The sequence below is a fragment of the Ceratotherium simum genome, chromosome 24 (genome assembly GCF_057802395.1).
Source record: "Ceratotherium simum simum isolate JZ-2026a chromosome 24, ASM5780239v1, whole genome shotgun sequence".
Lineage (NCBI taxonomy): Eukaryota > Metazoa > Chordata > Mammalia > Perissodactyla > Rhinocerotidae > Ceratotherium > Ceratotherium simum.
Genome location: NC_141923.1, coordinates 7141887 through 7164748, shown reverse-complemented (window position 1 = coordinate 7164748; position 22862 = coordinate 7141887).

The following is a 22862-nucleotide window of genomic DNA, read 5'->3' as shown; positions in this document are numbered from 1 at the left end:
CCCTGGGGCCCAGCCCCCAAGTTGGAGTTGATGAGAACCGATGGTTTCGAGCACCGACTGTGCGCAGGCATTCACTGGGCGCTGACTGTCTGCTGCGAGACCCGGTGAGATCTCGCATACCCTGCGCAAGCCGCTGTGGGGCAGGCGCCCAGGGTGGTCATCGTTTCCACCCCCGCAATTCTGTTAGCTCCGGGCTGCACTCTTTCCACTGAACCAGGCCCCATCACTCACCAGACGTGACAATGACAATGATGACAATGATGATGATGACACGAGGCCTGCGAGGGTGCACTTCCCACAGGCCAGGCAGGCGCTGTGCCAAGACCTGGGGGCTTATTATTATGTAGTTTAGTCCTCGCTGACCAGCCTTGGAGGGAGGGGTTATTATTATGCCCATTTGGCAGAGGAGCACACTGAGGCACAGAGAGGATGAAGAACTTGCCAGAAGGCATGCGGCCAGTGGGTGGCTGGGCCAGAACTTCCCCCAGATTCTGACCACTCTTCAAACCTCTCAGAGCACTTCCTCCCCATGTGCTGTGGGCTGTTGGAGCCAAACGGCTTTGCCCTGCCAGAACCCTATTGGAGCTGCCCCCACACAGGCACATGGTCTGCGGGAACCACCTCGGGAGAGAGCTGGGACACCTGGGGCCCGGGAAGGTGGCTGCCTGGCCAGGAGGTGGTGGATGGGGGTTCCCACCGCAGGCAGAGCCAGGTGAAGGCGGTTGGAGGTCAGAGGGGCCTTGTCAGGGAGTCGGATCCACTTTGCAGAGACCAGAACCTGCTGGAAGGGGGCAAGGGACAAAGTCAGTTTTCATCTGACCTCCCCACCAGCTAAGGGCCACCATTGTCTGAGGTTGAGAAATAAACACATATGCACACCTGTCAACAGGTGAAGGGAGCCTACACGCTGGCCTAGACGAGGGAGAGCGAGTTTGGAGACTGCTCCACACCCAGTTCCTGCTGTCTATGGGCTGTGTGACCCAGAGAACATTGTGGAACCTCTCTGAGCCTCAAACGCCTCCTGCAAAGGATGGAGACAGAAATACTTTTCAAGGCTTATGTGTAATTTTAAAACATTTTCAGTGTTTTAAAACGGTGCCTGGCGCTTAGTAGGAAGGGCAAATTCTCTTTCCTCTAGGAAGAAGGTAGAGCCTTCAACAAGTTCTTTTTCTCCCAGCGCCTGCCCATCCCATCTTCAATGGACCAGGTCCCCCAGCTAACTCAGCTGAACTGAGTTCACAGGGAAGAGGCTGGAACAGGTAGCCCCCAGGAACCCTGCAATGCTGGGCTCTGAGCTGGCCCCCGGGCCTCTGTAAGGGAAGGCGAAGGGGCACGGGCCTCCATCCCACACCTCATGTGGAACCCTTTACCTGCTTTGCCTCCTAGACTCCGCAACAACTCTCCAAAGATATTGTTCTTCACATTTCGCAGATGAGGAAACCGAGGCTCAGATGGTTGAAAAGTCAGCCAAGTTCACAGCCGTGGATGCACCAGGATCCAGACCCAATGCAACAGAACCCCAGCACTAGCCACACACCCTGGGAACCACGTGCGGGCCAACCCCGAGCCTCACGGGGGCTTCATCATGCTGGAAATGAGAAGCGCTCCTCATCTGGGAACAGGCGAGAGCGGAACCGAGCTCTGCCAATCATCCGGCACAGCATATGCATTTCAAGGATGGAACAGTTGTATGCTCTTTTTTACCCAAACTTAATATTTTGCATGTTCCTCTCTCAAACACCACAAGCTTTCCCGTCACCATGTTGCGTAAGCCCCAGAGATATTTTCTCTCTTATGTTTTACCCCACACAGCGGCTGTCTTCTGAGAAAAGAAATAGACCAAGGGACAAAATCTTGTAAATATTCCAGCCATTCACTTATCCAGCATAATTACCCTGCAAAGAGCAACATTTGGGCCTCAATTCACTAGCAGATAACTGCATTATGCAATTAGCCAACACGCAATTAGCAGGGTTTGCAACATGCAGGAGCTGATGGGGGCGCCACAGGCTTCCAGGAGCCCCTGTGCGCCGGGACAGACACGGCAAAGTGCCACCTGCCCCAGTGAAGGTGCCTGGAGCAGAGTCATTTGGAAAAGTGGAGGTGAGCTCCTAGAATTTTGGAATCCACCTCCTGCCTCCATCCCATCTGCCTCCACACAGGCCCAGTGACTTAGTTAGCTCGGGCTGCTATAACAAAATACAGCCTGGGTGGGCTAACCCGCAGACATTTATTTCTCATCATTCTGGAGGCTGGGAAGTCCAAGATCAAGGTGCCAGCTGATTTGGTTCCTGCTGAGGACTGTCTTCCTGTGGACTGCCCCCTTCTCACTGTGTCCTCGTGTGCCAAGAGAGAGAGCTCCGGTGTCTCTTCCTCTTCTTATAAGAGCACCAGCGCTAATGAATTAAGGCCCCACCCTTATGACCTTATTTAAACTTTCTGTTCTCCTCACAGACTCTGTCTCCAAATGCAGTCACATTTGGGGTTAGGGCTTCAATATATGAACTTGGGGAGGGTGGGTCACAAACATTCAGTCCATAACACCCAGAGTCAACATTTCTCCCCTAGACGACTGCAGTAGCCTCTCACCTGGCCTCCCTGCCTCCCGTCCTCCACCCAGCAGCCAGTGAGAGCTTCCTAAAACCCGAATCCAACCATGTCGCTTCTCTGATTCAGTGTAGCCCCATCACCTTTAGGGGACACAGAAGCTCCTTCATGACCTGCAACCCCCATGTGTCCCTCCAGCCTCCTGTTTTGACACACCCCAGTACCCATCCCCTACTCACTCACCCCTCTGCACGCACACACACACACACACCATACACACACACCACACTCTACATACACACGCACCACATACACACAGACACCACATATACACACACACAACACGTACACAAACACACAACATACCACATACACACATACCACATACACACACACACAGCAAGCACCACACTGTTTCTTCTGCCTGGGCAGCCTATCTCTGCCCCTTCACTCTCCCATCTGTTGGATGAACAGCCACTGACCCTTCAAGTCTAAGGTCAAGAATGACCTCTCCGTGGAGGCTGCTCATTCCCCTCCCTTCACCTGCAGTCTGGAATCACACAGAAGCTGCCTCCTTCGCACGGAAGATGACTTTGTGTCCCAAAGAATAACCATGAACAGACTTGTCATTTCTTCGAATTTCTTAGAGAAGGCTCTTTTAAAAATAATATTCCAAGGAGTGAGGTTACTAATTTTTAAACCCACTGCCAAATTATGTCAATGTCCACTGCCAAAGAGAGTGCCTGAAGAAGTGGTCCCAATCCGTTATGTCATTATCAGTGCTCAGAACTATGATTATTTATAATTTTGCTCATCTAATGGGTAAAATAGCAGGCATCATTTTATTTTGTATGTTCTATCTAGTGAGGTTAATCATTTTTCTAGGTACTTGCCAATTGCATTCCATCTTGTTAGAATTATCAATTTCAGTTGTTTACTTTGGAGTCTGCTGGTTTTCTCGTTAATCTGTGTGAGCTCATTGCACAAACCAGGGGCACAGAAACATCACTTCAGCATTATTTATAATGGCAAAAATGAAGACTCTCAATGAAGGAGTACTTTAAACATGGATAGTGCAACACTTCAATAGAATATTAGGTAGTTGTCAAAAATGATAACCAGAGAGGCTTTGTACCATGGCCAAATGCTCATCATATAATGGGAGGTCAAAAGGGCAGCATACAAAATTACTACTCTGCAAAAATGCATCATATGTGGGGTCTTAGAGAGACAAGGATGAACAAGACTGTCCAGTGCAGGGAGGGGAAGGTGCAAATAGACTGCTTTAATGCGATGTGAGAAGGTTTCAGTGGAGGGGAACATAGTAGGGAATGTAAGTTCAAAGTAGAGGCCTAAGGAAGGCTTCCTGGAGGAGACGATGTCTGAGTCGAGTCTGAAGGACTAAATCATCAGTCCCAAGGATGTGGCTGGTGTCCTCCAGACTGAGAGCCCCAACGCCCTGACATTCAAGTGTCACCAGCTCAGTCCCCCCTGGGGGCTGAGGCTACCTCTTGCAACCTGCAAATGCAGAACTGAAGCAGCTTCATGTGCGTGAGCCGTATATTCCTCCAACAGCCCTCTGAGGTGGACATTCTTACGGCTCATTCTGCAGCAGGGGGAAGTGAAGTTCGAAGAGGTTAGATCTCTGTCTTGAGTCATACCAACTTCAAACTCACGATTGCAAAGCACCAGAGCACATGCTCATACTCCCATGCCTGTGTTTCTCAAACCTCTTGCACCAGAACCACGTGGAATGACTGTTAAAGATCCCAGGCCCCATCCCAGACGACTGAATCAGAATATTTTGGGGGAATGATCAGGGAATCTGCATTTTTTTTAAACACTCCTCCTAGAGGATTTGTATAGACATTGAAGTTTGGGAACCACTGAATGACATGCCACTTAACGAGTTATTCTAGGAAATATTTGCATCTGCCTGGTTTTAAGCACCCATTTCCCAGGGCCCAATCCTCCACGTGTGTGGTCATCATCACTAGCGCTTTGCCTGCTGTTTAGGGCAGTGTGCATTCAAGACATTTCTGAGAGCCAGCCCACGCCCACAGTTCACGCCTCTCCCAAGAACTTTTTCCTCCAGTACCACTGAGCTTGTTCTGTTCAGAGCTAGTGTGCAACCTGGCTTCTTTCTCATTGTTTTTTTTGATGCCAGCAGCAATGAGGCATCTTCTCTACCAAATTAATTGTGTCCATCATCACTAAAAGACGTCCTCTTAGCCCCGTCAAGCCCAGCTCGTCATGGAGGGGCTAGCATCTCACACACCCACATCAGCAACAGAAACTGAATGCTGGAAGGGGACAGAGGAGGAGAGGCTGATGCTACAGGATACCAGAGGCTCCAGGACTTGATCTCATCAGCCAGGGTTGAAGGAACAACCCGGAGATGGGTAAACCCGGGTTCAAGTCCTGTCTGCCTTTTGCAAGCCAGGTGACCTTGACCACATCCTTCACTTCTGTGGATCTCAGTTTCCTCATCTGCTCAGTGGGCATTACACTGCCTCATGGGGCTTCTGTGAGGGTTATTCGAGCTGATGTACAAAGCAGAGAATTAGACACACACACTGCTTCTGAACATGCCAGTCAGATGCAAGGATCTGGATTTATGCTGCACTCCAGAGTAGATTTTCTTCGTTCTTAGAAGAAGAGGAAAAACCGCAAAGAAGGTGGGAAAAAAAAAGGGATATTTACAAATAATGTACATTCTTTCAAGGTGTGTTAAAAAGCAGTAAAATATTAAGAGAAAGGAAAGGAAAACAGTGGAGGATAGGGCATTTCTTACATCCACGTTAGCTTCCCATCTCACTGTGATCTAAGACTGACTTATCTATGGTGACCACTCACGGACATCTGGCCCATTCCTCTCCCTCCACTCACCTCTGTTGGTCCCACCCCAGCTCTGGCCTCTTAGTTAGTCCCCTAGAACTTAAATACACCCCCACAATGAGGTCATCACCGTGCTGTTCCCTCTGCCTGATGCTCTTCCCACATAGAGCCATGGGCTCACTCCCTCCTCCCTCTAGGCTCTGCTCAAATCCCACCTCATCAGCCTGGCCCTCCTGGACAACCTACTGAGGACCGACTGTCCACGATCTCCACCCGCCCACGTGCGTGAATCTTCCACACACGCGGGTCCTCCACGTGCTTGGGTCACCGTCTGATGGGCACCACACTGACTCGTTTACCTGGCTGTGTCTGTTTCCGGTCCCTGAGCACCTGGACTTGGTCTGTTCACATCCCCAGCAACCTCAATACTGCCTGGGCATTCACTAAATACTCCACCAGTCCTGTTTAATTGATTAATCAGCTATGCAGGATTTATCTCATTGAACCTACACATCCAGCCTGAGAGGTAGGTGTCATTGGTCCCATTTTGTGGATAATGAAAATGAGGCTTGGAGAAATTGAGCAACTGGCCAAGGCCTCACAGCCAGCGAGTGATAGAACGAGTGCTAGGAATTCAAATCCAGGTGTGTCTGGATCCCATGCACAAACCTTACCTTTCACCCCACAGCGTAGAAGAGTATGTAATAAATGAGCTGGTGGCTGAGAACGTACTGGAATAATCAGAAAACCAATGCAGCCCCCTGCGTAGCCTCATGAAAAAACCCATCCGACCTTCCAATCCAGATGTAAACCACAGCGAATGAACCTTGACTTCGTGCCTCGATACTTAAGGCAGAAGCCCTTTCCCAGGGCTGCGGGATGTAAGAAGCCAGGACACTCTGGGGTCTCCAGGGATGAGCTCAGAGGTGTTGTCTGGACACACTCCGCACGTGGAAAGAAGGACCCTCTTTGCAAAGTTGCTAGACGGGACGGAAACCTCAGTGCTCCCCACCAAGGGTTCAGGGAAGGTAGGGGAAGCAAACCTTTGTGAGACTCTCCTCTGCCGGGCTCACGCGGGCCCTCCCTTCCACCCCTCTTCCCACCCTCACAACAGCAGAGCCCAGCAGAGGGCATCGAGGCCATGCAGACTGTGCCTGCACACCTCCAGGGGGCAACACTCACGTGGGCTGTGCTGTGAGAGGCGTTCCTTATAGTTGTGCAACGTGGAAACCCTGGGCATCATCCCACTTTAGAGCAAGAAAACAGAGGCTCAAAGATGGGAGCAGACTTATCTAAGGCTCCCCAGTTAATGAGCCACCGAGCCAGGACCCAAACCCAGTGCGTCCAACTGCAAGTCCCACGCTCAGCCCACACACCGCCACACCTCTACGCTCCCGGGCTCACGCGTGTTACTTCATTTAGTCTTTGCTGTGACCCCGGAAGAGATGTATCATAAATGAGCAAACTCCTCATCTGCCCAAATCAAAGGGCTGTGAAAGGGACCACCTCCAATGTAATTTTCAATCTAAAAAATCCATTGTTTCATTATAGTCATCATAATCTTAAGGAAAAGGCAATGCTGCAGGAAGGCCCATCCTCACACACTGCACAAGTCGGCAGCCACTGACCAGACGTACCAGGGAAGAACAAAGGGAGAGATATCTGGAGTAGGTGGCAAGAGTCGCCCACTTTCACCTCCACAGCCTCATCATTCAGGTCCCACATGATGGAACCCACCAGCATGTGGTCAGCTTGTCCACGGCTGGGAAGTGACAGAATCAGTCAGACTCCGAGCCATTGTGACTCAAGTCCAGACTCTCTCCTGAACCTCACTGCCTGTCAATGGTATTTCATTTATGCTCACAGTGACCCAAATGCCAATTCTGATTCTATTTTCCAGAAATGGCCCCAGGGCTTCCCACCTCTGAGCCTTGTCACTCCCCGGTTGAGACAGCAGCAGTCTGTGTCTCCTCCCCTTGCACCTGGCTGGGCCTGGGCAAGTGTCCAATGGAGGACAGCAGAGGTGGAGCTGCGTGGCTTCTGAGGCCAGATCATAAACAGCAAAGTAGCTTCCTCCGACCTGCAGGACACTCAGTCTTGGAAGCCAGCCACCATGCCATGAAGGAGCCCAAGGGACATGGGGAGGCCACACCGGGGTGTCTCAGCCAACAGCCCCTTCTGAGCCAGCACCCCCCAGACATGCGAGTGAGGGTGACTTCAAATGCCTCCAGTCCAGCCAACATCTGACCACAACCCCCTGAGAGATCCTGCATGAGAGCCGCCCCACTGAGCCCAGATACCCCCAGAATCAGGAGAGATAATAATAATAAATGAGGATTGATCTATTCCACCAAGAGTGGGGCGGGTTGCTACACAGTGATAGGTAACCAGAACACTCGCCTTATAAAGGAGTAACAGGCTCTGAGTCATGCAGTGACATGTCTAAAAGAGAAAGTCAAATCCCCATGCTACCTGTCTGACCCTCGGCTCTGTCGGGGAGCAGGTGGAAGGAGGCAGGGGCTGCTATTCTATTGCATGGGTTCCTTTCAGCTTATTAAACCGCAACGGCTTCTTTTACTCGGCGAAATAAAGGAGTGAGGTTTGCTAGCATCGTTTCTGCACAGTTAGATGAATACAATGTAATCGTGTTCTGTAATGACTACTCATATAAAAATTACGTTTTCTTCACAAAGAGCCTCTCTCCCTTTTTCTCTCTCCCAAATCAACCTAAACCGCAAGAACTATGAAAAGTACAGCCTCCGAGATGTTATTCAATCCTTCAGATGTGCAGTCCTTCATTATAAGCATAATCACAATAAATAAAAGATAAGGCTGAGTGTGAAGAAGTTCATCATTGAAGGTGCAAACTCGCCAGCCCGTCTGCCCACGATCACTGCCGGACCATGTGGGTGAGGTGGGGGAAATAAAACCTGGAGGAGGTGGTTCAGTGTCCCCATCAGCCGGGGGACGCTGGGAGTTGGAGCCCAGCGGAACCAGTGCAGCAGCCCAGGATGAGGCTGAGCGAATTCCTTCCCACACACTTTCTGGTTTCTTCTCAAACTTCTCCAAGGCAACAGATTTTCACTTCCTTTTAAGATTTCTTTTTGCTCAGAGAAAGAAAGGAGTTAGCATATACTGATTTCTCACATGCCAGGCTGGCCATGCACACAGTATCTCCAAGCCTCATAACCACCCTGGGAGGTGGGTATGGTTATTGGAGGCAGGAACGTGGGCTGCGGAATCTAGACAGAAACGGGTTTGAATCCCCTCTCTGACTCTCGGTAGCTGTGCAAACTCGATGCTCCATAAATGAATGCCTGTCGAATGAAAAAATAAAAAAGTCTTGCCTTCCGTCTCTGCCCCATTCTTGTCCCTCTCATCATCACACACACCTACGTGTAAGGCACATAGAAGGTTTAATCCTGTTTGAAGACTGAGCTCACAGTTCCCGAGATGGAGCCAAGACAAATGGTTGCTTCTAGCCATAGACCCTGACTCCAAAATGCAGACTCAGCATCGTCCATAAGCAGAACAAAGCCAAGCCTCATGCCCTGTCTTCCCTGGACCTGCGAGAGCTGAAGGAGAGGGTCTTACTCCCAAGGAGAGTAAGAGGCACAGGCCTCACCATCCGGACAGACTGTGGGGCTTGGGACAATGGAGCGAGGGGGAACAAGGTTACAGCAGCCTGAAGGCCCCCGGAAGAGTGGCTGTGGGGAGGAGTAATAGAAGATTCCAGTAGGTGACCAGCAGTAGGAAGAATGCAGTGCACTTCCTGTGGCCCCAGGAGGCTCTAGGAGAGAATCGGAAGACCCAGTGGCCACAGCCCTGCTCTCACCAAGAGTTCTGGGTATTTACGAGAGTGGCTGTCCATGCCCAGGTGCCCATCATTCCCTTCTAATGACATTACTAATTACTAAATACCAACAACACCTTGCAATTCACACATCGCATCTGCACCTTAGCTCAAACTTCCCTAAAACAACGTGGTATCATAGTGCTTATAACTCAGGGCCCCAAAGCTCAGACCAATTTATAAGAGAATGGTTATTACCAAGGGCCATTTGCTTGGAAAGCCCACACCCCACCTCAAAGATTTTATCCAGGACCCTCCTAATGCGAACACCTGCTACACATCAACACAAAGGCACTCGGTAAGTATCTGTTGCAAGAATGAATGAAATAGGCAGCATCATATATTTTATATCATGTAATAAAGAATGCTGCTTCTTATACTCTCTGAGCCTCGGTTTTCTAGTCTATAAAATAAAGATAATATGACCTGCCTAACAGTGTTAGAAGATTAAGCAAGGTGATATATGTACAGGGTCTGTGCACCTACGACAATCAATTTATGTTCAATTAAGTTCAGCAAATATTTAATCACCATCATCATTGTTATTAGCTATCATTTATTTAGCATCTGCTAAGTGCTGGAGACTTCCTAGGCTTCCTAATTCTCACAATAATCCTTCAAGGTAGACAGTATGATCACCTTTATTATGCAATATTTATGAGAGCTAAAGAAGTAAAAAGGTAAGAACAGAATAATACAATAACTTCCACTCTGGGATTATGGCAGACCAAGTCCTCCAAGGCACCCTCCCATGTCACAACAAGACTATCCTGAATAGCGTGCATGTTTGACATATTGCCAGGCTTGCAAGACATATGGAAGTTTCCAAATCCCTCCACCCTCCCCATTTTTCCCCAAAATGAGAGCTAGACCTGAAGCTAGGAGGAGCTAGTAGTGCATGGACAGAAGGGGTTTGCTTGCCTTGAGGGCAAGCGCCAATAGCAGAGCTGCAATCAGGATTCTGAACCTAGAGCCAGGAGCAAGGGGGAGGAGCCGAGCCTGGATCCCTCGCAGATCTGGGATGCTCAAAGGCAGCAGATATGTCTCCAGGTCTTTGGTGCCCCTGACTCACAGCAGAACCAGATGGAAATCTCCAGAGGAAAGCATCTCCAGTTTAGGCCAACAAGCGTCCCACAGACTAAGGATAAGCAACAACCTCACAATGAGAAGTCACAGAAACAGAAGGAGGCAAGTGTCCATGAGCGGCAGTGACAACAAACAGTAGAAGTAAACACCAAAGATAACAGACACTGACTAGTCTGATCCATAATATATAACATCAGCGTCTGAAAGGTATAAAGACAGACAGACTGGAATCACGAAGATGAATAATAAACAAAAGATCATCAGGAACCACCAAACAGGTTTGAATAATAACCAATTGGGACACCTAAAAGTGAAAATTTTAATTGATTTAAAAAAACTCAAAGGATGGTTGATTATGCACACCTAAAAATAAAATTTGTGAACCCAAGAATAAGAATCTGATTAAATTACCAAAATGTAGTACTAAGAGATAAGGAAAACTATAAAGGAAAACGTAAGCCCTATGGAGAATAGAATGAGTAGCCCTAACACATATCTTATCAGAGTCTCAGAGGAGGGTGCGGAGATATTAGAAGAGAGGTAACATTTGACAAGATCATAGCTGGGAACTTTCTAGAACAGATGAGAGACACAAATCCAAGATTCAGGAAGCACAATATATTCCAAGTAAGAGTAAATGTTTTAAATCCTCTCAGACGTCCTATAGTGAATCTTTCAAATTCCAAAGACAAAAATAGTATTTTTAAAGCTGCCAAACAACATGAAGAGATAATCTTCAAAAGAATGACGATAAGATTGAGAGCAAACTTTTCAGCTCCGACAACGGCAGCCAGAAGACATAGACTAGTGCCTTCAAAGTGTGGAGATGCACTTACTGCCATCCAGAATTGTGTACTTCACAAAACTGTGTACCCAGCACGAGCAAAAATGAAACAGAGACACATTCAGATAAGTGTGGTTGGTGGTAAACCAGCAGATCTTCCCCTAGGGAAGATCTTACGAGAGTGAGAGATGCAAGAAGCAGTGGTGGGCAAAGAGGCTGATAAACACGTATGTGAAACTATCAAAGCAACGTGTGTGTAAAATCGTAACACTGATTCATAAAATTACAGAAAAATCACAGAATTGAAATATTAGGCAACAATAGCATATAAGTCAGTCAGGAGGGTGGTGATTTGATTTGGGGTATTCTAAGGTCCTTTTATTAATCAAAGGAGTTTAAGATATTGTTTAATTTAGTATGTTGTTAAGTTAAATATGCAAGATAAAGTGTCTGGGACAATGAGAAAAATAGTAGAATAAAGGAATACATTTCAGAGCAGTAGGGGGACAGTAAAAACAAAATAAGGAAAAAAGTAAATAAATAACTGTAAAAAAAATCCTCAACCAAAGGCAAAAAAAGACAAGACAATTGTAGAGAAAGTATAAAAATAGAAATCGCAAAGTAAGATAAAAGAAACAACAAAAAATTTAATCAATAATCTAAATAAACATAAATGGGCTAAATTAACCAATTCAAGATAAAATTGTCCAAAAGATTTTTAAAAACACAAGAAACACCCGGGTAGACCCAGTATGGAGTTTAAGAAGTAAAATACTATGAGAAAAATTGAAGCATCTATGTACCCTTCCCTGATCACAAACCCCTCCCCCAACCAGAAAAAAATGACTATTCAAATCAGTGTCTAGTAGAACCTTCCATTCCCATACATTTTACTATAAATGTAAGTATCACTACATGTGCACACACATATGCACACACACATATTTTTTCTACACATCACATTTTTACCCAATGTTGTATTCATGAGGTTTGTCCACTTTGATACATGTAACTTTAGTTCATTAATTTTCACTGCTGTATTATTTTTGTAAAACTATGACACAATTAATTTATCCATTCTCCTGTTGGCTGGCATTGCTATTATAAAAACTGTTTACATTTTCAAAAGTTTTTCTCTAGGGTAAATATTCTCAGGCGTGGAATTTCTGGGTCTTGGAATGCAAATATCTTCAATTTTCCTAGATATGGACGAATTGAACATAGTTGTACCAGATTGCCACATTTCTGGCAGTGGCAGACTAGGTAATTAGGACCAACTACCCCACTGTAAAACCTAAAAAATATGGGTAAACTTTTAAATTAAAAATGAAATGCCCGAAGGCATTGGAGAGTTACCAAGACAGTAAAGAATTACAGCCAAGATCCAGGAGAAGGAGGAAGCTCAGCAAGACAAGCTCAGAATGTGGACAGCTTTTCCGCTAGAGGTGCCCACTGATTCTGGAAGAGGAGGCTGAGCGGCTGAGATTTTGACAAATTCATAGAACTGGAGGGGCAACAATTAAAGTTCAGGGACCACTAATAAGGGGGATTTAGTAAATCACCAACACCAAAAGTGTTATCCTTTTTTTTTCTATGATTCTCTTTTTTGCTTTTTTGGAGGAATTGACTGGGTTTTATTTTTTAACTGACTCTAAAGGGATACACCCTAGAATATGCTGTCCTTCAAAGGGATTGAAGCCCAGTCTAACACATCTCCCTCCCTAAATGGATTAAGGAGATCCGGCATTGCTAGTAGCCTGTGCCAGAATCAAACGTTAAACTTAGTCCTCAATTTATCTCTACATTTTTCCCAGCACTCAATCAAAACCATGCATACAAGGAAACAAAAGAATATGGCTGAAAACAAAGAGACACAACATAAGATGCAAACTTCAGGGGCCAGCCTTGTGGCATAGTGGTTAAGTTGGGCGCACGCCACTTCAGCGGCCCAGGTTCACAGGTTCAGATCCTGGGGGACCTACACCACTCATCAAGCCATGATGTGGTGGCAACCCACATACAAAATAGAGGAAGATGGGCACAGATGCTAGCTTAGGGCCACTCTTCCTCAGGCAAAAAGAGAAAGATTGGCAACAAGTGTTAGCTAAGAGCCAATCTTCCTGACAAAAAAAAAAAAGATGCAAACTTCCCACAGGACCTCCAGATAACAGAGGTACCAAACCCAGACTTTAAAAATAACTGGCTTTTATGTTCAAGGAAATAAAAGAAAAAATTGAGAATTACATCAGAGAACCAGAAAGGATAAAGATGAATCAAATTTAAATTCTAGGACTGAACATTAGAATAACTGAAATTAAAATTTCAATGGAGGGCCGGCCCCGTGGCTTAGCGGTTAAGTGTGTGCACTCCGCTGCTGGCGGCCGGGGTTTGGATCCCGGGCGTGCACCGACACACCGCTTCTCCAGTCGTGCTGAGGCCGCGTCCCACATACAGCGACTAGAAGGATGTGCAACTACGACATGCAACTATCTACTGGGGCTTTGGGGGAAAAAAAAGGAGGAGGATTGGCAATAGATGTTAGCTCAGAGCCCGTCTTCCTCAGCAAAAAGAGGAGGATTAGCACGGATGTTAGCTCAGGGCTGATGTTCCTCACAAAAAAAAAAAAAAAATTTCAATGGATAATTTTAATAACGAATAAGACACAGCTGAAGGAATAATCAGTAAACTGAAAGATACATCAGAAGAAAATATCTAGAATGATGCATGGAGAGACAGGAGGATAGGGGAAAAGTGGAAGAGACATGTGAGTGACCACAAAAGGTCTAACATATGAAATTAGAGTCCCAGAAGAACAGGAAAAAGAATGAGGCAGAAGCAACATCTAAAGAGATAATGGCTGAGAAATTTCAAAAAGTGATAAATTACATTTAGAAAGATTCAAGAAGCACTATGAACCCCCAAGCAAAATAAATACCAAGGGAGCCACACCTAGGCACAGTATACTAAAGCTATTGAGAACCAAGACAAAGAGAAAATTTTAAAGATCAGACAGAAAAAAAAAAAGAAGCATTACCTTCAAAAGAACAAGAATAAGACAGACAGCTGATGTCACAACAGAAACAATAAAACCAGAAGAGAATAGAATACTATCTACAAAGTACCAGAAAAAAATTGTCAACCTAGAACGCCCCCAGCAAAAATATCCTTCAACAATGAAGGTGAAATAAAGGTGAAATAAAGACATTTTCAGATTGGGAGAAATATATTTTCAGGCTGAGAAAATTCACACCAGCAGACCTACAAGAAAGGAAATACTGACTGGTATTCTTCAGAGAAAAGTTTGGAAATGTAGGAAGAAATGAAAAAATGACAAAAAGGTAAGTGTGTGGATAAACATAAATGAATATCAACTGTATAAAAAATAATAATGATGACTTAGGGGGAGCAGAATAGAGAAATAAAATGCATGAAAACTATAAAGTATAAGTCAAAAAGGAGAAGTAAATGAAGTGAAAGTGCTCTCAAGCCCTTGACTTATCCAAGAAATGGGTAAAGTACTGTTTTATATTAGACTGCAAAAAATCAAAGATGTCTATTGTAATGTATGGGGCAGAGTTCTCAAAATGTGGTTCCTAGACCCCTAGGAGTCCCAGAGGGGTCTTCAACATCAAAAATATTTTCATAATAATACTAAGGCATTATTTGCCTCTTTTTATTCTGTTAACATAGGCACTGATGGTGCAAAAGCTACCGATAAAACTGCTGGGGCCTTAGCACAAATTACGTCAGTGGCAAGAAACCATACCACTAGTCACTGTAGTCTTCACTACCACACACTTACAGGAAAAGGAAAAAAAGGAGCCAATTTCATTTGACTATCCTTGATGGAACAGTAAAAAAAAATGCATTAATTTTTATTAGATCATGACCCTTGAATACACATTTTTAATACTCTGTGTGATGAAATGGGACATAGACGTGAAGCACAGCCACTGCATCCTGAAATAAAATGGTTGTCTCAAGGAAAGGCACTTGTGTGATTAAGTTGCAAGAAGAACTAGCCACTTTTTAATCCAACACCACTTTTACTGGAAAGAGCAACTGACAAACTACGGTTATGCCACATTGGATACTGGGCAGGCATCCTACCAAAAATTACCAAAGTGACCATTTCACTTTAAGGAAAACAGCTTACAGCATATGTTACCAATGATATAATTTGAGATTTCAAATAAAAATTAGAATTTTGGAAAACTTGTATTAGCCATCATGAGCTTAATGGCTCCCCAATATTTAAAGACTTTTCTGGTAAGATCAATGACGATATAAATAAATTTAATTTGTTAAGTCATATAATCAAATATGTCAACATTTGGAAGACCTGAATAACTCTATGAAGTAATATAGTCCAAAGACCAGTGCATAGTGTTATGAAATTATGCATGAGTTAAAGATCTATTCAAATTGCAAGAGAGACCCATGGATTATAATGAAATAGAATATGAAAAGTTCATTGATATAGTTTCAGATTCCAAATGGGAACTAATCTTTAAGAAACTACCACTTGTGTAAGATCAAAGAAGAATATTCACAATATTCTGAAAAGGCTATTAAAATATTTCTCTTTTTTCCACCCACATATCTGAATAAGGCCAGATTTTCTTTATGTACTTCACCCAAAACAACATATCACAACAAACTGAATGCAGAAGCAGATATGAGGATATAGCTATCTTCTATTAAGCTATACATTAAAGAAACACGCCAAAAGAGAAAACAATGCCATCTTCTCAATTTTGTTTCAGTAAAGATAGCTATTTTTCACAAAAATCAGTTATTTCTATTAACTAGCATTTGTTATTACTTTTAAATGAATTAAATGTTTTAAACCCTTCTCAGTTTTAAACTATAATACAACAAAATATTGATAGATGTGATCCAGATGAATAAATCATTTCAGGATTCTCAACAATTTTTAAGAGTGTGAAGGAGTCCTGAAATCAAATAGTTTGAGAATCACTGTTCTAGGGTAACCATTAAAAGAATAACAAAAGAATGGATAAATACTGTTAAGAGAAGGGAGGAAAATAATAATAATGACTCAGTGAATCCAAGAAAAAGCAAGAAAGGAGAAAAAAATAGCATAGATGAGACACAAGAAATAGACTATAGCAGTCATTACATTAAATGTATATAGACAAAGACTGTAAGTCAGGATTTAAGAAAGAACATGATCTAATCAAATGCTTCTTACAAGATACACACTTAAATAGAAGGATACAGAAGGGTTAAAAGTAAAAGGATGGTAAGCTATGTCAATGTAAATACTAATCAAGAGAAAGCTGGTAAAACTACATTAATAGCAGACAATGTAGACTCCAAGGAAGAAAATGTGACTAGACATATAGAGGAACATTTTAGGGGCCAGCCCTGTGGGCTAGTGGTTAAGTTCGGCACACTCCACTTTGGCAGCCCGGGTTCAGTTCCCAAGCATGGACCTACACCACTCGTCGGCAACCATGCTCTGGCAGCGACCCACATACAAAATAGAGGAAGACTGGCACAGATGTTAGCTCAGGGCAAATGTTCTTCACCAAAACAAATAAAAAAATAAAAATAAAAGGAGGGACATTTTATAAAATACAAAGTCCAATTTGCCAGGAAGATATAATAATTCTAAATGTGCATGCACCTAATAACATAGCCTCAAAACATATAAAGCAAAAACTGACAGAACTAAAAGGAGAAATAGACAAAAACAGTATCACAGATTTTAACACATCTTCCAGTAACTGATAAAACAAGTGGACCAAAATCATTAGCAAAGATATAGAAGCTTTAATAACATGAGTAACTAATTTGAGTTAACTGACATTTATAGAATATTGCACCCCAAAACTGTAGAATATATGTTTTAAACATTTACCAAAACTGACTGTATGCTGAGCCATAAAGCCATAAAGATTTGGAATCTGAAACAACATCAAAAAGTTTCAACACATTTGAAAGAATTAAAATCTCACAGAACATGTTCTCTCATCAGAGAGGAATTCAGCAAGGCATCAATAGCAAAATTAAGTAGAATATTTTGGGGAATTAACAATTTGGCGGAAATAAGAAGTACACTTCTAAGAAATACACTGGGTAAACAAAAAAATCACAATGGAAATTAGAAAATATTTTAACTAAATTACGAAACAACATTATATAACTTGTGGAATGCACAAAGGCCCTGCTTAGAGAGAAATTGGGATAGCCTTAAATGTATATATGACAGAAGTGTGGAGTCTGCAGAGGGTCGCTGCTTTGGGGAGGCTGTGATGGGCTGCAGGGGGCAGGTAGTCAGCCAATGAGGCCGGCTCCCCTAAATGTCAACTCCATCCGCTTTCCATCTCCTGCCCATTATTTCTCTCTGCCAGGTATTTTTGCTAATCGAGTACATAAGGTTTTAATTCACATTTCCCTGATTACTGAGAAGGTTAAGGATCTCTTCATACACTTGGAGCCTCACATGATTTCTCTTCTGTGAATTGTCAGTTCGGATCTTTTGCCCATTTTCCTATTCGTTTTCTTTTCTTTTCTTATTTTGATTTGTAGAAGTTCTCCCTATATTTGGATACAGATGCTTCCTTTGTAGTATGTATTCCAAATATCTTCTCCAACTTTGTAGCCTATCTTTTCACTTTTTAGGATACTTTTCATTGAACAGAAGATTTTAATTTTAAGGTGGTCAACTGTATCAATATCTTCCTGTGGCTTTTCTTTGGGGTTTATTTCCAAAGTTCTTCTGTAACCCCAAAGCCATGAAGATATTCTATTATATTTTCTTCTAAATGTGTTAAAGTTTCTCTTTTCCCATGTAGGTCATAATCCGCCTGGAAGTTATTCTGGGGGTCATGTGAGGCTGATTCTATTTTTACAGCAGATGAAATCAAGGATCAGACTGGTGAGCGGACTTCTCGGGCTGTAAACGGCGGAGTCAAACCAGATCTGCCTGGTCTAAACCACATAGTCTCTCTCTTCCATCCGCCTGCACCCTTCCAGAAGCCTCCAAGCTGAGCTGCGCTGGGCTCCTGGCCCTGTGGGAGGTGCTAGGGACACAGACATCAGTTGGACCCAGGCCTGCCATGCAGGAGCTCAGCCTGACGGGCCCGGATGTGCGCTGTGACAGGGAATGCCAGGATCATACCTTCCTGACAGGCGAGGACTGCGGAAGCAAGCCCAGGGCCAATTCGAGGCTCAGGGGCGAGGCTGGGGAAGTCCTGCCTCAAAAGCCAAGACAGCACAAAGAAAGTGCTTATTTCCTAGTTACAACTCAGCAAAACAACACTCGAAAGTTCAAGGAACCAGCCCAAAACTATACCTGGAGGAAAGTAGCAGAAGGGAAATTGGGAGTCAGGCCTGTGGCACTGAAGTCTAGTCTCTCTTGCTTTCTTGGCACCACTATGCAGAAAGAAGAAAGTGGGGGGGGGGGGACGGGGCAGCAGCTGTGGGCTGCCCACCCACCCCAGCTGCCTGACCCCCATCCCCAGCTTGGGGCCTCTGAGGCGGGACTTCCGGGTTCCACGGTGCCCTGCAGCCTTGTAGGTTCTCAGGTTTCCCAGCAACGCCGGCCTCGCCAGCTGCAGCCAGGTGTTTCCAGCAACCCACCCCCAACACACATACACTCACATGCGTGCACACACGTGCCCACACATATACACATGCACGCACACACACACACACCCTGCCCTGATGCCCTGTGCTGGAACCACACCCCTCCAGCAGGACCTCAGCTCCGGAGCCCGGCACACCGAGCTCAAATTTCTGAATCTTCATCCATCAACTGTCCAGCTGTCCAAGCTGCTCTGTGGCCAGTGCTGGGTGACCCCAGGGGCAGACCAGGCAGGGACCTAGGGCCTCAGGCACACAAGCACAAAGGTCAACTTCAGAAGGCTTCTCAGGATTTCCCAATCAGGAAACCTAACAAGAAGTTATTTTAAATCTCATGGGACATATAAGGGTTGTGTCAACACGCAAAATAAAATGTGAATTTGAATTACACGGGCTATAGGAATCAGTCTCTCTTCTCAGCTTAGATCTTCTCAAGGGCTGCATTTTGCCCTGACAGTGGCTCAGCCCAGAGAATGTTTTTCCAACTTGATTCTGAGTTGCTCTCTTTCTGTTTTTCTCTGACCCTGCCTCTTCACATCTTCTTTCTTTCTCTCCCTCTTTCCTTCCTCCCTCGCTCTCTCTCTCTCTCATCCTTTTCACTCTGAACACACATAATCATTTCCAACCCTAAAGCACTTCACATTTGGTGAAATGCACTTCAGTATCAAAGTGATTAGATGTTGAAGATCTGTCGTTTAAAATTTAAATTAAACCGATTAAAATTACAGGAGCTCTTCACGTGTTTTAAGCAAATAATTAATTTTTACAAACAGATCCGAGAGGTTGGGCCGAGCCAGGTATAAGCAGGAGTGAGATTGGGCGGGGGGGGGGGGCCGCCCAGGGCTGAGCTGCCCCGCCCCGCTCAGATGGCTCACGGCAGCCTCCCCAAATTTAGGAGCGGACAGGCCCCCGCCCGCAGCAGGGCTCCCTCTGCTCCCAGAAACCACTCAGGACCCTGAGCCTTCCTTCCAAGGTCCCCGGGCTTCCAGCACACGTGAAGGTGGGCCTGACTGAGGGAGGAAGTAGAAGTTCTCTTGCAGCTCCCCCCGCCCAGTAACATGCACACTGCATTCCCAGGATATTCCCGCACGCCCCAGCAGAGAGGATGTAGACCTCAGGGTCACCAGCATGCAGAGAGAACCTCATGTTTTGTGTCCTGGACACAAGAATGAATCAGCAAAGTCCCCCTCCTTGAGGAGCTCAGCCCAGCAGAGGAGTAAAAGTATAAATTACAGAAGTGTTGTGAGTAATACAGAAAACTATATGAGGTAGTGAAACAGAACCAAGATAGGAGTGAGTAACTTCTGGGGGTCCTCTGGGCTGGCCTCACAGAGAAAGGGCTATGTAAACTGGGGTTTGCAGGATGAATAGGAGTTTTCAGGCAGGCAAGAATGCAAAGACATTCAAAAGACCATGCCATCAGGCTCCTGCTACAGAATGAAGAGGCGTAGGGGAGGACATACTCAAGTTATCTTCTTACCAAGTTGGAAACTAAGTCACAGATTTGGAGCTCCTGTCTGAAGTGACACAGCTAGAAAGTTGTCAACTCAAATCCAAGTCTGACTCCAATGTCCCAACTACTCTCTATTCCCCCTTTGTTGATATCTGAAGCCAGAGATTGGTGTTTTAAGGCCTTTTTCTTCTTTATTTTTGACCAAACTGCGGCCTAGGATCAAAACCAATAAACCAAGCCGCCCTTCAGTGCCGCCTCCCACCTCCCCACATCCGTGCCCAGCTGGTGGGAAGGGGAGCTGGTTGTTGGGCCTAAGAGGCAACTGGAACAGAGAGCAAAAGAATATAGTTCATGGTCTGCGTGGCGAAGGGACACGGGCAGCTGCAGCCACATCCAGGAGAACCAGAAGACCAAGCCCAGCCCAGACATTTCAAAAACAAATCTGCGTCCAGGTTTCCATCTCCTGGGGCTGGCCCCACCTTCCAGGAGGAGGGTAACTGTGAGCCGCCCAGCTTCCTTTATTTTGGAATCCTTGTTTTGTAGTTTTCACTTTTCCCTAATTAGGTTTCAGAGACCAGAATAACCCGGGCAGCTTCCAGTGCCGTCTGGTTGGACGCGTGCTGCGGTGTTTATTTAAAAATATTCCCAAAGAGCGAGAGTGATTGGGGGGCGGGGAGGGGGGCATTTTCTAAATAAGAATTAGCCCTGGGGCTGGGAGGAGGGAGGCAGGAGTTATTATTCATGGGTCGCAAGTTTCTGTTGGGGAAGATGAAGAAGTTTTGAGTAAAGATAGTGGTGATAGTTATGCAACAGTGTGAATGTACTTAATGGTACTGAATTGTATATTTAAGATGGTTAAAATGATCAGTGTTATGCTATAGATATTTCACCATCATAATAATTAGCTCCTGGGATGTTTTCTGAACGGGTGACAAATAAGGAAGTCTTCAGTGATAATTATGTCACCAGTGGTGACAGAGGGGGAAACTCTTCTGTGCTTTCAGAAGGTCATTGGTATATTGGTCTATTGGGAATGGAGGCCCCCAGCTATTGGACAGGCTGGGCATGGCTGTGAAGCAGAACCGGTCCCTGGAACACCTTCGCGCTCTGGGGACGTGCATTCAACTTAGAAATCAGCAGAGCCATGTCTTTTCTTTCAAGGAACTGACGCCTGTGTCCACTGGGAAGGCCCTCAGCTCCTGGGCCCTTCCTTAGAGCCGTGTCCCTGAGCAGAGAAGTGGGAGGTTTGGAAAACCATGGCTTCATCGTGGTGGTACAGGGTTGTGGAAAGTGCAGGGGCTTGGCAGACAGAATATGCTCCACTCCAATCTCAGCACCATCACGGTGCGACCTTGCAGGGGTCACTTTGTCCCCCTGACCCTCATCATCTCCATCTTTTGACTGTGACTGAAACCCTTGAATGGAATGAATCAATGCTTGTGTATGTGCCTGGCACATAGTAGGTGGTCGACAAAAACTGCTTCTCTCTCTCTGTCACTCCTAAGAGGAGCCTTGGTGCCCAACTGAGCCATGGTTTATCCTTGGGGACCAAGAGTGAGCCTCGCTGAGGCCGTGGCTGGCAAGACTCGCAGGCAGGGTGGAAGCCTTGCTCTCTCCTTCAGTGATCTGTGTGATCTGTGTCCAGGGTGGGGTACAGATGGGAGCAGAGGGGGATATGAAATCAGGAGCAAACCCCTGTTGTCGGGCCCCACGCCCCTCGGCATCAGCAATTTGGAGGCCCCTGAAGGCTCAGCTCCAACATCTGTGAGAGAGGGAAGGTCGACCAGCAGGCCGGCTGGCTCCTCTGCCGCTGCCCCTTCTCCCCTGAAGATGAGAAATTGTGGGTCCAGAGCCCACACAGAGGACTGTCTGTCCCACCCAGTTTGGGGTGAGCTAGAGTAGGGGTCACAACGTCAGAAAGACCTCCCTCCTACCCCCACCCCAAACCAAGCTAGCTCTTTCTCTGCCAACCATATCCCTTGCTTAAAAGAGAGAGGATGGAAACCATTTTGGAAGTCCACCCAGGAGCCTTCTTAGACATTGTCACCCGCTGCCCCTCTGCACAGCAGTGTTCATGTGGAGCCTTTGAGAGAGTCCCTAGAGGTTCTACCCCCTGCAAAGTGTTTCTCAGCTCGTCTGGCCTAGGAGTCTTTTTACTTATGGTGTCTTCTGAGAGTTAAGTTCTGGAGACATATTTTTGGAAATGTGAGCTTCATATTTTTTAACTATGGCTAAATCTGGCATGAATTTTTCTAAATTCTTCCTGTAGATGTGAGCATCTTTGGCAACTGAGGTTCTTGGAGCCTCGGTTTTGACATCTGTAAAATGGGTATCATAAATCGTATCCACACAAACAGCTGCTGCGGGAATAAAGGAAAATATTTCACGGAACGCACAGGCCGGGTCGCCTGCAGCTCCCTGGGGAACAACTAAGCACCACCTTTTGTTGCTCATTGTGTGTTGCTCTTATTTATTTATTCGCAGATTTGACAAACACTTACTACCTGACAGACCAAGAAAGGTGTAATGACTCCCTTTTTTGTCACTGTTGTTTGGGTTGGGACGTAGACGCTGAAGTGAGGGATGGAGCTGACCTTGCCTGGTGTCCCACAGCTGCAAATTCCAGGGCCAGCGTCAGAACCATGGTCCATCTGAGCCCAAATGCAGGCCTTCTCCACCACATCACG